Source organism: Rutilus rutilus, assembly GCF_951802725.1.
Source record: "Rutilus rutilus genome assembly, chromosome: 2".
Lineage (NCBI taxonomy): Eukaryota > Metazoa > Chordata > Actinopteri > Cypriniformes > Leuciscidae > Rutilus > Rutilus rutilus.
Window position 1 is genome coordinate 24,951,402 of NC_140210.1, and position 17,341 is coordinate 24,968,742.

The 17,341-nt window shown below is 39.2% G+C and overlaps 1 pseudogene across 1 annotated transcript; it reads right to left on the reverse strand.

The window, feature by feature from the left end:
* Positions 1-5,991: 5,991 nt before the first annotated feature.
* LOC311279237 (putative inhibitor of apoptosis) lies at positions 5,992-7,547 on the reverse strand (annotated as a pseudogene). The gene has a single exon. The product of its transcript is annotated as a putative inhibitor of apoptosis (transcript).
* Positions 7,548-17,341: the final 9,794 nt, after the last annotated feature.

Consider the following 17,341-nt stretch of genomic DNA (forward strand, 5'->3'; position numbering starts at 1 on the left):
GTGGGTATCCGTTGATGGCCCACGCATGTAGGGACCAGAGCTCCGGGCGAGGATGCCAGATCGAGCCCTTGGCCTGAGAGAGGAGGTCCCTCCTCACTGGTATTGGCCATGGGGCAGCGCTCGTCAGCTGCATCAGAACTGGGAACCAAGCCTGGTTCTTCCAGAACGGAGCGACTAGTAGCACTGAGCATCCGTTTTCCCTGATCCGCTCTAACACCTGGGGTAGGAGCGCGACGGGGGGAAAAGCATAGAGCGGGCAGCGGGGCCAGACGTGGGCCAGCGCATCCTTGCTCTTGGAGAAAAACTCTGGGCAGTGAGCGTTTTCTTGAGACGCAAACAGGTCTACTTTCGCTCTGCCAAATGTCTCCCACAGCAGCTGAACAGTCTGCGGATGTAGAGATCATTCCCTGCTGGAACATTGTTCCTGGACAGTATGTCTGGTCCCACATTCAGATGGCCAGGCACATGCGCTGCTCTGAGCCAACCTGTAAAGGTTTCGGGATGTGATGCCTCCCTGGCGATTTATGTAGGCTACCACTGACATGTTGTTCGAGCGGACCAAGACTTGGTGTCCTGCTATTCGGGGATGAAAGTGCCTCAGCGCGTTGTCGACTGCCATCATTTCCAGGCAGTTTATGTGCAGGAGCTTTTCTCGTTCTGACCACTGGCCGCAGAACAGTCTGCCCTCGAGCAGCGCTCCCCATCCCGAGGTGGAGGCATCCGTAGACACCACCTTCACACTCGAGGAAGTCCCCAGGCTTACACCTGACTGGTACCAGTCGGTCGCTTTCCAAGGTATCAGTGCTGAGATGCATTTTTGATCGACCTTGAGGCGAAAAAGACCGGAAGTCCACGCTCGGCGCGGTACTCGTGCTTGTAGCCAGAACTGCAGCGGGCGCATGCGAAGCAGACCCAGCTGAAGAACTGCTGATGCTGCGGCCATAAGACCCAGCATCCTTTGAAACTTCTTGAGTGGGACTATAGCGCCGCGGCGGAAGGTTTCCGTCATGCGCTGAATAACCAATCTGCGCTGCGGCGACAGCTGCGCTGTCATGGACAGCGAGTCCAGTTCTAAGCCCAGAAAGGATATTCTCTGACTGGGAGACAGTGAACTTTTCGCCCAATTGACTTCGAGACCCAGATTCTCGAGATGCTCGAGTAAAATGGTCCTGTGTTCTATGAGCTCTGAGTGTGACTGAGCTAGAACCAGCCAATCGTCCAAGTAGTTCAAAACTCGCATCCCCCGAAGTTTCAGGGGAGCGAGGGCTGCGTCCATGCACATCGTGAATGTACGGGGTGCTAGGGACAGGCCAAATGGTAGGACTGTGTATTGATATGCCTGGCCCTCGAAGGCGAATCTAAAAAATCGCCTGTGACATGACGCTATTTGTATTTGGAAATACAGTGAGGAAAATAAGTATTTGAACACCCTGCTATTTTGCAAGTTCTCCCACTTAGAAATCATGGAGGGGTCTGAAATTGTCATCGTAGGTGCATGTCCACTGTGAGAGACATAATCTAAAAAAAAAAAATCCAGAAATCACAATGTATGATTTTTTAACTATTTATTTGTATGATATAGCTGCAAATAAGTATTTGACCACCTGAGAAAATCAATGTTAATATTTGGTACAGTAGCCTTTGTTTGCAATTACAGAGGTCAAACGTTTCCTGTAGTTTTTCACCAGGTTTGCACACACTGCAGGAGGGATTTTGGCCCACTCCTCCACACAGATCTTCTCTAGATCAGTCAGGTTTCTGGGCTGTCGCTGAGAAACACGGAGTTTGAGCTCCCTCCAAAGATTCTCTATTGGGTTTAGGTCTGGAGACTGGCTAGGCCACGCCAGAACCTTGATATGCTTCTTACAGAGCCACTCCTTGGTTATCCTGGCTGTGTCCTTCGGGTCATTGTCATGTTGGAAGACCCAGCCTCGACCCATCTTCAATGCTCGAACTGAGGGAAGGAGGTTGTTCCCCAAAATCTCGCAATACATGGCCCCGGTCATCCTCTCCTTAATACAGTGCAGTCGCCCTGTCCCATGTGCAGAAAAACACCCCCAAAGCATGATGCTACCACCCCCATGCTTCACAGTAGGGATGGTGTTCTTGGGATGGTACTCATCATTCTTCTTCCTCCAAACACGTTTAGTGGAATTATGACCAAAAAGTTCTATTTTGGTCTCATCTGACCACATGACTTTCTCCCATGACTCCTCTGGATCATCCAAATGGTCATTAGCAAACTTAAGACGGGCCTTGACATGTGCTGGTTTAAGCAGGGGAACCTTCCGTGCCATGCATGATTTCAAACCATGACGTCTTAGTGTATTACCAACAGTAACCTTGGAAACGGTGGTCCCAGTTCTTTTCAGGTCGTTGACCAGCTCCTCCCGTGTAGTTCTGGGCTGATTTCTCACCTTTCTTAGGATCATTGAGACCCCACGAGGTGAGATCTTGCCTGGAGCCCCAGTCCGAGGGAGATTGACAGTCATGTTTAGCTTCTTCCATTTTCTAATGATTGCTCCAACAGTGGACCTTTTTTCACCAAGCTGCTTGGCAATTTCCCCGTAGCCCTTTCCAGCCTTGTGGAGGTGTACAATTTTGTCTCTAGTGTCTTTGGACAGCTCTTTGGTCTTGGCCATGTTAGTAGTTGGATTCTTACTGATTGTATGGGGTGGACAGGTGTCTTTATGCAGCTAACGACCTCAAACAGGTGCATCTAATTTAGGATAATAAATGGAGTGGAGGTGGACATTTTAAAGGCAGACTAACAGGTCTTTGAGGGTCAGAATTCTAGCTGATAGACAGGTGTTCAAATACTTATTTGCAGCTGTATCATACAAATAAATAGTTAAAAAATCATATATTGTGATTTCTGGATTTTTTTTTTTAGATTATGTCTCTCACAGTGGACATGCACCTACGATGACAATTTCAGACCCCTCCATGATTTCCAAGTGGGAGAACTTGCAAAATAGCAGGGTGTTCAAATACTTATTTTCTCTATATAAGAGGCTCTCTGTGGCCTGTGTGAGCAGACGCGTCAGCTCAGCTTCAATACTGGCCCTTTTTCCTGACGGCTGGTGGGCAGAAGAAGGGGCGAGATCCACAGAGCTCGACCAATCCTCACTGCCCGACGCCAGGATAGAACAGCGATCCTCCTCAATAACGACCGCTTCTTCTTCGTCATCTCCAGCGGAAGCGGCGGCCAACGGCGGCCACTGTCCGGGGGTAAGAGACTCAGGCGAAGCAGGCGGTGAAGCTGGCGGGCGAACCGGCGAGCTTCTTTCGGTGGGAGGAGGCTCAGGGACCCGCTGAGCACGGCGCTTTTTACGGAGCGGCATAACGGCAGGAAGTGCAGTCTCGTGGAAGGTTGCAAGGCGAGTCCTCAGAGTCGCCATTGGCAGTAGCTCGCAGTGAGGGCATCCGCCGTCAGCGAGCGCGAGAGCTGCATGTCCTTCACCCAGGCAGGAAACGCAGATGATATGGCGGTCCCCGTCGCTGAGTGGGGCTCGGCACGAGCCACAGAAGGAACGAGACATCTTGAAAAAGACGCTCTGCTCTTTTAGCAAATGAGTGTGAGTCGCGGCGGCGAACACACACTAAGCAGTAAAAGGATATAACGCCGGATAGCGCAGCAGGAACGGCGACTGAAGGTGGCGCGGCCAGCGACTCCAGATGCAAGGCTCGTCCTGCTGAAAGGCTTCTTCAACGGCACGGCTTCTTCTCTCAGGATCCAGCGATGCGTGAGCTCCGCTGAAGAGATGAAAAATCAGTGAGCTAGCCTCTCGAGCTATATTTATAGCCCTAGGCCACGCCTGTCTCGGCGGGACATGACGTAGTGGGCGCGAAGCGCCCCCATTGGAGCTGACGTCACGATAGGGCCTCATCGATAGGCTGCTGCAGTTGCCGCGGGGCAGCCAATAGGCGCGCGAGCTGTCTCGCCTGTGTCTGCATGCTGCCGCAACGCGTTTTACATTATTTCAAAATTAAGGATAATTTTTTGGCTTCAGTATCTCGCGGAAAAGAGATTTTCCCCTAGCGTAAGACTTACGCAGTACGAGAGAACCTCTCGTAAGAGAACTCATTTATATGAAAAGATTCAATCAGCATTTTTTTTTGTCCATGCGGGTTTTCAATTTTTATGGCTTTCTATAGCCATAATGATTTTTGTACCGTAACTGCATATTCTATCCCGTACACCTAAACACGACCATCACAGAAAACTATAAAATAAATAAATAATTTAATATCATTTCTAAGCTGTTTTGCGCGCGCGCACACACATGGTTCTAAAAAATGAACTAATCTCTATTTTAAATTAGATTATTAATAAAATATATAACCAATGAATAATAACATATGTTACTAAAATGTATTTAAAAAATGTAAACAAAGTTTTAGCTAAATAAAAACACCTTACATTTCCAGAGAGGTGATGTAGTTCTTTATGCAACAATAAAAAACAATCCAAAAAGCAAATAGTTTAAGTTGTCATAAACAAAACAGCCCCAGATCCTTCAGAGATAAACTACAGTGTGAAATAAATGTTCCAGACCCTCACAGAGACGAGAGGACTTACAGACCAGATGAGCCTCTGGAGATAATGTCACAGTAAATCTAGTCCGCGTTCCAGAGTACATCCAGAGTTGTATACTAAATTCTTTTAAAAGCATAACCTTAAAAGTTTAAATTAGATATTTATATATGTCAATAAAAGTTTTATTAAAATCATATCTTCTATTTATCTTCTTAGAAGACTTATGTATTATTTTTACTAAACAGCGTCTGTTCAAAAACTTTAGATGGTTGAAAAACTGTACTTAGTCGTCTTAGATCTTATTTATACAAAAATATTTCAAACAGTATTTTTGTCCATACAACATGTTGTCAAAGTTTGTCACAATGTTTTTAAGAAATCCGAGGACTCTACGTTGCTCTTATTTAGACTAAGTTGTAAAATTTTTATAAAAATTTTTGGTTACATTGTTTTTATTCATCAAGTTAAATGTAAATTTGCAAATCCAAAAACTGTTTGTTACTTGGATGCAGGGCCGGCGATTGCTATAGGCGAACTAGGCGGTTGCCTAGGGCGACAAATGTGTTGGGGGCGCGGACGCACTCTAGTGTCGCCCTATCTACTTCCCATATTAATCATAAAATTAGAACGAAACGCGAAATAAAACATGTTTATTAAACATGATCAAAGGGCAAAGGGCGCCCCCTCAACCACACGTTTAATTACTTGTCAACCTGATTATTAGATTGAATTTATGATTTTTGTCGACCATTTCTGGATTGGCGGGGGGCGGGAGGGTTGCGTTACGTTACGTTAGGGAAGTGCTCAGCTGCTGGCGCGTTGATCGAAAATGAAGTGGTCTAAACCTCTGGTGCACAGGGACGAAAACGGAGAAAGGAAGAAGATAAAAAATAAAGCTCAGTATAGAGTAAGTCTTCTCATCTTAGCTATTAAGGTGTCCAATGAAATAAATTTACTTAGTATTGTAGCCTACATCACCTAATATTGGACGTTTGCTGTCACTAAGCTATAGTTTGCTAGCTATAGTTACTTTGAAGGTGAATAGAAATGGCAGAAACAACTGTTAATATTTTATTATTTGAGATAGAACTAAAAGAACTTAAATATTTCAATTTTGTAGTGGTACATACATTATCCATAATAGCACATTTGTTTGTAGAAGGTATAGTTAAACCAGTTTAATGGTCATAATTTGCTTAAATTAATCCAATTTGGTAAATATCCTTGATCATTCTTTGTAGAATTTGTGTATAAACAATTTACAGTTGATTCTTCAAGTCATAATTTGCTTGTTGAAGTGTTGGAGTGACTATTAGAGCATTTTTGTTTGTTCATCAATGAACATTCTTTGTAGCATTTTTTTGTAGGGGGGGGGGGCGCAAAAACTCAATCTTGCCTAGGGCAACCAAAGGGCTAGAGCCGGCCCTGCTTGGATGATCAATATCTTCACTTTATGATAGGAAAGTACAGACAGCGCCTTTGACCAAGCCTCTACATATGGGGCACTTGCGCAGAGAAGGCGCACATTCTTTACACACAACTAGGTGACCACAGGGGATGAAGACAATGTTCACTTCCTTATCCATGCAAACTTTGCATGTGCGCTCCTCTTGAAATCTTCTTAACTGTTCCTCCATAGACAAGTCTGAAAGATCTTGACTCGGTGATGCAGCTTCATTTGTCTGGGCCATCAGTTTTCTTAGCAGGTAGACATCATTCTTCTTGATCCAGTTGCGGAAGACCTCTGCTGCTGCATTTCCTTTTCGACAGGACTAACTCAATCAGCTGCCCTGTCTGCTGCTTGACTGTAGTGCAGTTACGAATAATGCCATACTCTTTCTGTGAGATGACGTTCTCCTCTAGAAGATGGTCCATTAAGCTCTGCACACTTTTTAGGTGCTGTGATATGGCAAGATGATGTTTCTTAAGAAAAGTAAGAAACTTACTTTCTCGCTCCTCCTCTCTCTTCTCATCTTCTGCACTTAGTAAATCAGACACCAACTCTTGAACGGTTTTGTAATTTTCACCACAGGATTGTTCATCATCACTGCATCTTCTGAACGGTCTTCTCCAGGACCCAGGTGCACAACAGGTGGATCAACAAATTCTCTTGAGTTGCTGTCTCCATTAATCAATAGCTGTTCAAATAGTCTTGGAAATCTTGCTTGAATCTGATCTACAAACTCTTGGCCCTTTTCTTGCAATAGGTATTCACATCTTGGAAACCACTTAGCATGTTCTACCCATGGATCATCACCAGACTCCCAACATCTGAGTCCACCATCACAACAAAAGCACTTCACGTCATCATTACGACCAACATAGTAAAAACCAGCCTTAGCCAATTGGTCTGGTCGAACAGTTATTCTTGAGGTCCAGTTGACAAATGTGAGCAACCTTTCTTCACACTGTTGCATTGCCGAGTTAGATCCATTGGAAAGGCCGCCACCAGATAAAGGTACATTATCTGCACGGTCACCTCGAACGAAGTGGCAGTTGGGGTAATGCCTCTGGTGCTCTGATACTGCACGATCTCCCGGGTTCCCAGTTGCTAAGCTGGCCTCCACAACTGAAGCAAGCCACTCTGTCGCCCTGGCCAAGGTAGTAGAAACCACTTTTGGCAAGCTCAGCTGGAGTTACTGTAGCAAGAGTCCAATTCTGAAAGGTGTCAAGGCGTTCCTGTTCCCGACGCATGCCAGGATTGTGACAAGTCGGAGGTCGCTGGTGAGACATATCCTCAACTCCACGGGAGGAAATGGGACTGGAGAGGGCCAGGTTGCTGAATGCCGTGTTAAAGTAACCCACCTGCTCCTCCATTTGGCCTGAAATGGATGACGTGGTGGTCGATGTTACGGCTGTCACAGGGGTGGAAAGCTGTAGGATGGCTACGTTGCGAAGCGGGAGAAAAGGCAGAGTGAGAGGACAACAGGAGGTTTGCGGTGGCGGGTAAAAATGTGACCACAGGGCGTGTCCACTCAAGCCCTTCTCTCTCTGCTGGACATCCCATGACTAGTGTCTAGTCGTCCATGACAGAACACATAATCTTATTAAAACATTTAATGAACCTCCTTAAATTTTTTATGAAATTTAACGTGCTTACTCCCTCTATGATGCAGGAACCGATGCTAAGAACAAAATCTAATTTTGTTCAACACCACAAAATGTTCTTTTTTTCTGTTCTGTACACAGCGGGGCAAATTAGGATTACGCCGTTCGGCTCTTTGGGGTTAAAAAACATGGGTGTTACATCAGTCCATGAATTTGTCAGGCCTCTTACCATTTCATTTTTGAGATTTGTCACACGTTTGGTATCCTGTGCACAATCGTTTTTCATACCACACGCAGCATCGATGATCCTGTGCATCAAGCCAACCATTTGGCCTCTAAAATTATCTTTAAACATAGAGTCTAGCGTAGCTCTTAAAGGACACTCTTTGCCCGTGGCGCACTCACACGCCGGATTATACTTGTGCCCCACATCGCCAGAACTCAACGCGAACTCGTTCTCCATCCGTTTTTGCGTTGCCATTTTTTCAATTTTTCGAATAGTCCACTATTCGATGATGAAAGATGCTTTTTGTTCCTGGAATGTTCCTGGAATCTCCTGAGTGAGTCCTTGCGGTACAGTCGTCCAGGGTTTGTGTTTTTGGGTCAGGAGCGTAGTTTGCGTCAGGTTCAGGCAAATGTTGAAGCGGGCTTTGACAGTCCTTCAACTTTTGATCAATGAGATGATGCAGTAGCACAGCAGTCCGCGGCTTGTAGAGCTAGAGTAGAGCTTAGAGCGTGCGATGTCCTGAAATATTTATCAGGACGGCGATTGGGTGGGCCCTCGCCCACCCTGTTGCGTAGGATGTACAGGTGTCATCATCAGGAAAGCCATAAATAACTATGTAAATTATACATGATGCAACAGAAGTAGCGTCATGGAGAAGTTATGCATATGCCACCAGAGAGAAGTTTATTATTTTTACTCAATCCAGTTACAAAATCTGATTAAACATATGCATGGGTGAATTGTTCGCCATAAGTTCTGTAACAAACATTTAGAAAGTAGTTAGGATCTATTTCATTTTGCGCATGCTTTAAGTTAACTATTAAGATGTTAAAGTTCATAGACCTTTAGCGCATTGAGTTAGAATTAAAATCAATATCGCATTAAACACATCATTACCGTGTTTAATAACTTCAATAGTTATCAAGCACCAGCTGATTTAAGTTTTTCTTCAAACAAAAGTAATTTTCTGATAAATCATTGTACACCTACATGTGTTTTGTTGTATGCACAGATTTTGAGGGTCGCTTATAGAAAGATGCGTCCTTGTCTTTGTTTCGCGGTATTTTTAAAAACATAGCTAGATCTACATAGATGTTTTACACGATAAGATATTTCAGAGAACCTTGTGCGGCATTCTATATCCGCATAAAGGGTTAAAATATAAAATATACATTTTAGCGCTATTTAAAAACTAGGACGGTATAATAATATAATGTAAATGTCTCACTTGAAGATGATGGTTTAAACCATCATTTTATCAAATCAAACCAATTCGTGTGAATACTGTCGTATATGAACAAAGAGAAGACATAGAGTTCACTAACATTACAACAACTAACTGTAGAAAACAGATATCCGGGGGAAAGTGTAAAGAAAACGCCATACAAAACATTACAATCACACCCGGCAATACGATAAGTGTTACGCTAGTGATGTTAAAAATTGTTAAACAATTTCAAAACAGGTTGTTTCAGAAGAAATGCAAACAAAATCAAAGATGCCTAAAAACAAAGGTGTCCAAAATGTTACGTGCTAATATTTGGTCTTGTTTCAGAGTCTGTATGCTCCGGTGAAAACTTTGATGAGGCCGAGAACAATAGCGCTGTTAAACATGCGGTTCAATAACAATGTTCAATATAAACAAGAATCCAACTCTAATGCGACTGAGCTTGTTTCACATATAACTTTTGATTGTTAGATATAATAGTTAGATGATTTATCTAACCATTGAAATTTACGATATGTTAAAACATTTCGGCATTTATTATGCTGAATAAAAAGAAGATCATAAAAAGAAGAACAATTATTAAGACATAAAACACAACGTCTGTTTTCTGGATCGAGCCTAAAAGACAGATGCCTAAAACTCAAAGTATTGGTGTGGACAGAATAAAAAAATGAATCAACCCTCCTTTCACGTAAAAATACCACATATCAACTGTAATTCATTAGCTTAACTGTTGATTAGCGACACACACACACAAAAACAAACAAACAAAATAACTGTGTAATAATAACAAAATAAGTGTAATAGTTAGACGAGTTTGAAGTGTAATATGTAACAGAAAAAACAGCAATACTCATCTTTCACATCGATGTTTCGTAGACATAGCAGAAAGATGCTCTAAAAGTGTCTTAAACACTCTCATACTAGAAGGACCGTCATTTAATTATCTTTATGCAATATTTGTTCATGTTTTTCATAAAATACTATATGAACATGTTTGACTACGCTCGGAGACTATATACTTTTTGCAAACTGTACAAAAACCAGATGTAAACAGCGTAATTGACAAAGCCAAAACTGATCACTATAGTGGCTTTTCTGTATTTGTTTTAAATGGCTCATGATGATGCATTTACTTTTAACCCAGCTGACCTCTAGAATTTACTTTTGTGCAATTTTATCAGCAGGTTTTACCAAAGTGTGGAACTTTGTTTAACAGCCTCAAGCTTTGGTGAATATGGCTCTCTCGGTGCAATAGTCAGATGTGATTCTGTTGTAATAGTTTAAGTGTAAAACAGCATGCACTTTCGTAGATAGAGGGAAAGTTGCACTAAATGAAGTATCAATTTAGTCAAACAGAAAGACTATCACTTAAATTCTTAATGGTCATTTATTTCAATAAACACTGAATGTTGACGGCTCTCAAAGAAACGTCTTCTCCTAAAACACATACAGTCCAACATACAAAATGTGAAACAGTGTCGTCTGCTATCTGGACAAGATGACTAAATCTAGTGGAGTAATAAAACCATCATTTGGAAACTTTTTATTATAAACGGCTCTTTTCAACCCTCTTAGTGATTTGGTCTTTTGAATCTTAAAGATAAAGAATAAGATTATGTTTGAAAGTTAGTCCATGTGGAACTTTGCATCCCTATGGTGTGTAAAAATACACCCAAAGATTTAAGCACAACTATTTACACACATACTAAGTAAGATAATATCTAGCCTAACTGTATATTGTAGATTGTGAACATTCCATTATCTGTTTATTTGGGGTCAGAGAACATCCTTAGCTCAAACATCTCTTTAATTTTGTGCTGGATGTTAGTTAAAAGATAAAGGTATTAGTTAATAACAAACAAACAAAAACTTTAAATCAACATGAAGCCATAATATTAATAAATAAAATATGGTATAATTACAGTTTTGAGTAAATTACTTCCATAATATTTTATTTTAGTAAAGGTATGCCTGGATCACCCAACACAAAGTTGTGCGTTGTGAGACCTCACAAAGATTACACCAATATTAGATTTCTCGAACATTGCACTATGCCTGAAACTCAGTAATCAACATGCATTTATGTAGGACTGTCAAAATCATCTGTTATCATGGTTTAGTTGTATTTTAAAGCACTGTTTTTTCTTAAAAATGTTGTGTCAGACGTATTGGGTACACTCAAAAAAATAACTCATTGGATAAACTCAATTTAATTGAGGGCAGGATTTCCATCCAATAAATGTGTAGCCCCAACTTATAAAAAACTAATTCATGCAATGAAATGTAATTAAGTTGGTCCAACTAAATTTTGACCAACTTAAATGAGTTGGTCCAACTCAATTTTGACCAACTTAAGTGAGTTGGTCCAACTCAATTATGAGCAGCTTAAATGAGTTGGTCCAACTCAATTTTGACCAACTTAAATGAGTTGGTCCAACTCAATTTTGATCAAATAGTTTAGATGAAATGGATACATTTATAAAATTAGTTTTATGCTTCTTAAACTTAAATTAGAACATTTCATTGAAAAATCAATTAGGAAATCCTTATTTTGTACCCCATAGAGACAAGAGACAAACTCAAACTCAATAGTGCAATAGTTATTTAATGTGAAAAGTACTTAGAAAAATGCAAGTACACATTAAAGCCTTTATCCAAACATGTACAAATGTATTTGTTCTGTTGAACACAAAGGAAGATATGTTAAAGAATATGGGAAACTGAACAGTTCTGGGCCACCATTGACTTCCATAGTAGGAAGAAAAAACAACAGCTATGAAAGTCAATGGTGGCCCAGAACTGTTAAGTTTCCCATATTCTTTAACACATCTTCCTTTGTGTTCAACAGAACAAATACATTTATACAGGTTTGGAACATCCCTAGGATCAGTAAATGACAGAATTTTCATTTTTGGGTGAACTATCCCTAAAGACAAGAACGACTAAGTAGAAATACACACAAAAAGTGTGTAAGAAAAAGCATGTAAGAGTGTTTAAAAAAAAAAAAAAATGTGTAGTGTGTGTGCGTGCATAAGTATGTTAATGACTCAATATACAACGTTTTCTCAAATAATTCTCATTGTGTTCTCAAAAAAGTGCACATCGATCTCATGCAAACAGCTTGATTTTAAGTTGCTGGATTTTTGCATTCAGCCTAGATGTCCATCCAAGTTCATTAGGATTTTCTGGATAAACTTGAAGGTGTACTTGAGGTTGTCAGGAAAATTAAGATCAAGAGCATAAATGAGATCGAACAGCATGATGAATGCCAGGATCACGCAGTCTAGGTCCCTCAAAACCTTAATGCCCTCGATCACAACTCCGATGTCTTCTGTACAATCTCCTTGACTGTGTTTGGGATTTCATTTTCTGCATCCTCAGTGGCCTGGACAAAACACAAAACACTTTGGTTAAGCCCAGGTGAATTTGACCCTTTATATTTTAAAAGTAATCAGCAAATTGCATTGCTACTTTTAACTTTTACTATTACATTGTTGGCTGCTATTTACTTCCATTTTATGGACATACACATCTGAAAACTTCTACAAATTCTATTGTGTTCAGATGAACAATGAAAGGCATACACATGAAATGAAAAGAGTTATTACCCCTGCAAAATTATTACTATTAAAAATATTATTTTATTAAAATGAATAAAACAAAATATTATTATTCCACTAATACATATTTTATTGTGAAATGAAAATTGAGCATTTAATAATAATCAATCATATCTTCTTTTATAAAACATGAAAGTATTAACAGAATTGTTGTTATATAAAAAAAAAAAAATCACTTACCACATACTCCTTGAAGAAAAAGTCTGGATCTTCAGTCGGGTAGATCAGCCTTTCTCAAACTTTTTTCCGTCAGGGCACCTTTCAAAAGTGCATAAAATCTCAAGGCACCCCAGTGTAAAATATAATTTAAAAACACTGCATAACCCAAATGTAATGCAAATTATATATATATATATAATATATATATATATATATATATATATATATATATATAATGAATTTACAATTTTATTAATCCGTTCATATGTTTAACCCTTTCACACGTAAATTTAAAATATTCTGGCTGACCCCCCAGCGTGAGTTTTTCAAGGTGACCGTTATTCAGAATGTGTCACTTTATGGTTTCCATGGTGACGCGTCATTGCCTGTCACGTGACACACCGCTGCAACAACAGAGCTGAATGAATGATGATCTGCTTTTATGTCATTTTTCCTTTTTTATTCAAAATATTCACAAATTTGTTAGATATGGCATGAAATATCTGATATTCCGATTGTCAAATATATGCAAGTGGAAGTGTTTTGTTTTTTGAACACCTTTATAACGATCGCGTTAGTTGAGCTGTATGCGCGATGGGCGCCGCCATGTTAGTTTGTGCCGCAGATGCAGTTCAGAGAATCGGATCTGTTGGATTTACAACAAGTGAATTCATCCACTTCTCCCGAAATACATAAAAGTAAGTGGCAGGTGAACTGGGAGAAGAACTAAAGTTAAAGTTACTTACACAATGTCCCAGCCGGCACATGACCGACCTTCAACGTTGAAATATGGTTGAAATAATGTCAGTTGTCATTTCAACGTTGAAACAACGTTGATATAACGTTTAATGCTAAATGGTTGAAAACCAACTGGTACATGACCAACCTTCAACGTTGAAATAAGGTTGAAAAAATGACAGTTGTTGTTTCAATGTTGAAACTACGTTGAAATAATGTTTAATGCTAAATGGTTGAAAAAGGGTAATAAAAACACTTATAAATCAACTTTGATTTTTTTTTAAAGATATATGTTGAAATTAATGTATACAGAATAAATAATTTCTGCATTTTAAATTATTATTAAGATCATTATTATTTTATTATCATTTTGCATTTTTTATCATGAACCTCATCTCAGTAATTCATCTTATGAAATAAATGTGATCTGTTGTCAAGTTAAGTCTGCTGTATGCAGAATGATCAAACAGGAAAACAATTTTCTGTTATGAAATTTCTTTCTTTTATGTCTCTGTGTGTGCACAGTAGCCTTATAACTTTAAATTCTGTGATTTCTGAGAGCAGTAGGCAAGGAATGTCAAGTGACAGCTTTCATTTTTTTTTGGTTTCTGAGTTGGGTGTTTAGGCCTACATCACCAAATCTAACTTTATCTTACCTGAATCACTGTCTTGTTTGCTAAAACATAGCACCTTTTTTCTAAACATGTCAGCAACGTTCCCAGAACTGGTTATTTTTGATTAACTGAGTTGCAGGAATTCAGCATAAGGGATATGTAAACGAGTTGAGATTAATAAATTGATAAAGCACGCAAACCGTTCACAGCAGCCGAAAACAAGCCAAATTTGAGGTGCACAAACTTTCTACAGGCTTTCAGAGAAATCAAGTGTTATATACTGATATATATATATATATATATATATATATATATATATATATATATATATATATATATATCAGTATATAACACTTGATTTCTCTGAAAGCCTGTAGAAAGTTTGTGTGTGTGAAATAGATTGTTTGTGTGTGTGAATTATTATTATTATTATTATACTAAATTATATATATATATATATATATATATATATATAATTTAGTATAATAATAATAATAATAATAATTCACACACACAAACAATAAGTTAATATAGACGAAGTTGATTATAATATACACTAGTTAATTATTGGAACCCAGATATTATTATTATTTTATTTTTTTTTAAATTGCCATTTAGTTATATAACGCAATTATTAGTATTGTAACGCAAGGTATCATTATAAATATAAATAGAATTTTTCAAAAATAAAATAAAAAACTTTTAATAGGCTAATTCATGAATGGGTCATAGAACTACACAATGAGTTTAAAATTCATGATTTAATATTAATGGTATTTTAAATGATGTTATATGTTTTAATTCTAGATGTTTATTTAAATACTGCGTGACTTTGAAGTGTTTTAATCCGCGTGCGCGTGAACATTCGAGTCGCATTCAAACACTGGAGCGAGCGCGCTGCGCCGCGCGAGAGCAGATGGAAACGAGGAAACGTCATCAACTGACAAACAGCAGAACTCCCGTCTCTCGCTGTTGTTTTCACTGCTTTCAGGTGAGTTTAGTCAACAAATTCCCACAAATAATACATACAAACGTCCCTGACACCTTTATTGCGTGTAACTGACACGCTTCTGTTGAATATTTACTTTATATAAATGGTTTTGTGTCTTCAAAAAAGTCTGTTAGCATTCTCAACCATTTTCACTTAGCTGCTAACTTACGTTAAGTTAAGGCTAACTTAACTAACCTTATAGACTGGAGCTCTTGTGTATGAAAGTTTGGGGTTTTAACCTTATGTTTGTGTAGATAACAGTTTTTGATTTGTTTTGCTGGTAATTTGTCAACAATGGGTGATAGGAAGTAAGCTAATTTATTTAGCCTAAAATACTGCACTGTACTGTTAATCAGTGACATCACTTACAAATTAGTGATTTAAAAAAAAGGTGATTTCAGGAGCAACAGAAAAAAAAAACCCTCTATTGATTAATCGTGATACTAATTTCATATGCATTTATTTCACAATACATTATCTAAAGAATTATAACGTTATATATATAAAATAAACTCTGCTCTAGTTTGTAGATGTTCTATTGTAAATCCCATGTAACATTGTTGGCTCTGTTTTATTTCTCTAGGTCTGGTTTGAATTATGTTGGCCAATGAGACAGACACCATACTGTCCAACTCAGGGGTATTTATTTTGTATAAATTTTTTTACTGATAAATACTGAAATTCTTTTTACTTTTAAATGCTAAATGTGGTTCAGGCACGTAAGTTATTTTTCACAGATATCTGGCCAGCTTATAAGTATGAGTATACTCATGGCTCATACTCTTAGCCTTGAAAATGTTTGAATTGATATCCCCAATGCAATATCAGGGGGTAAAGATATCATTAGAGTTCTTAAACTTATGGCTGTGCTCTTGTTATCAGATGAGATATAATCCGTAGCGTTTGGCCCTGTGATTCTTCAGGACAAGACCTTGATGCCATCCACACTCAGTAGATGAAGAAGGTGAGTTTCACAATAGCTGCCACTATCACAAATCAAGAGACCGAACACAACAGGCTTTCATCCATATGAACACACCCATTATGTAGGCATGGGTACTGAAACAATACTCATACTTATTTTCACTTAAACACAGTTTATGTCTTAAGTTTAAGCTTGTTGAATAATATGTCAAAAGAAATGCAATGGTCAGGATAATTGAGGGTGTAAAGTTTTGAATGTTTGGTTCAGGAAATGTGCTACCAGGATGGTGTGTCCATTAAAACACAGGGGTCCAGTACTCAGTCCATACTCATTTTATTGCAACAGATCATAGAGTTGTATGGTTTCTAAAATAAACAACAAACAGAATCTTTAACACCACAAAACTTCAATAGTAAATCATTAATCTCATAATCCAATCCTAAACAGTTCAACATCAAACTAGTAAGAACACTGAAACATAAGTAGAGTAATCACATAGAACATCTCAGAATTAGACTCAAACAGAATCTCAAGACATTATGTAACAGATCAAAAGGGCACAAACTTACATTGTCAGGAACACATCAACTCTACAAAAGGGCTCTCATCAGGAGAGAAAGGAAGGACAGTCTACCTCCATTGCATGTGGCACACACAAAACACACCAAACACTAGTGATTAAGTACACCTGAGGAGACTTAGCTCCTCCCCTGACTGGCTACGTCATGTGATCCATAGGAATTCTCAACAGCCGCCCCCAAATGTGTAAACATTTGACCCTAGAGAATTCTGTACAATTATTAATTCAAAAACTTAGTAAGGACCACCAGATGGCTGACTTGGCGTATATAGCATTTCCCTTCAATGAGAACCTCCACAACCCTTATCCTGCCATCAGGACTTATGATGATCTATGTGACAGTTCCTATAGGCCATAGTCCCAGTGGAAGCTGCAGGTCAACGACCAAAACTACAGCATCACATGAAATCAAATTTCCCTCCTGCATCCACTTCTGACGACTTTGAAGGGAAGGAAGATAATCTCTGATAAAACTTGACCAGAATCTATCAGACAGAACTTGACTATGCCTCCACTTTCTACATGAAAGTATTTCAGAATCAGCATACATTACTTGAGCCAGTGAAGCATCTTGCCGCCCCATCAACAGTATATTCGGAGTTATGGGATCAGGGTCCGATATATTAGATGTCGCATATCCAAGAGGTTTAGAGTACAAGCATTCAGTCA